Here is a 780-nt window from a genome sequence, read left to right as displayed (position 1 = left end):
ACTTCTTCTTTTAATCCTTAGTAGAAGATCTCCATTATAGCTTTATTACCCTAACTAAGCTTAGTTATAATCTATTAAAACTCTTATGCGTAGTATATAGTGGATCTAGTCTACTTAAAGTGGGTAAGCTATTAAGTAGCTTCTTTATATTCATCTAGGTTATTAAATACGTTTAGGAGTCTTTCTTTAAAGGTTTTATAGTCTAAGAAGATATAAACTATATTAGCTCTAGCTTTAATACTATACCTAAGGTATACCTATAGTATAGGTTCCCACTATTCTATAGCTTTTCTAGTTAAGAGGTTACTAATATAGAGGATCTTATCTTCTATAGTAGTAAGAGTACCCTTATTAACTTAGAGGTAGGCATTAGCCTATATAAGAAAGTTTCTTATATCGCCTTTATACCTATTATAGGTTTCTAGTTTTAAGAATTTAGGTTTCCTACTTCTTTCCTTCTTAAGCTATTCTATAAGCTAATCCTTTTCTTTATCTAACTTATTAATTTCTTCCTAGTGCCTATTAGTACACTTCTAGAGTTCCTTATTATCTTTTTTAAGTTATTTAACTCTTACTAAGAGTTTCTAAAGGGTTTTAGAGGTATTATTAGTAGGTTCGTTTATAGTTAATATCTTAGTTATCTACTTAAGGTTTCTTATAGTAACTTACTAAATAGGACTAATTAAAATATAATAGTAGCTTATTCTTAATCTATAGTAGGTCTATTTCTTAGGTAGAGAGTTAGATAAGTACACACCTAGTGTGTATATAAGTAGATAT

The sequence above is a fragment of the Cordyceps fumosorosea genome (genome assembly GCF_001636725.1).
Source record: "Cordyceps fumosorosea ARSEF 2679 chromosome Unknown scaffold_84, whole genome shotgun sequence".
NCBI lineage: Eukaryota > Fungi > Ascomycota > Sordariomycetes > Hypocreales > Cordycipitaceae > Cordyceps > Cordyceps fumosorosea.
Note: the sequence above shows the minus strand (reverse complement) of the source record.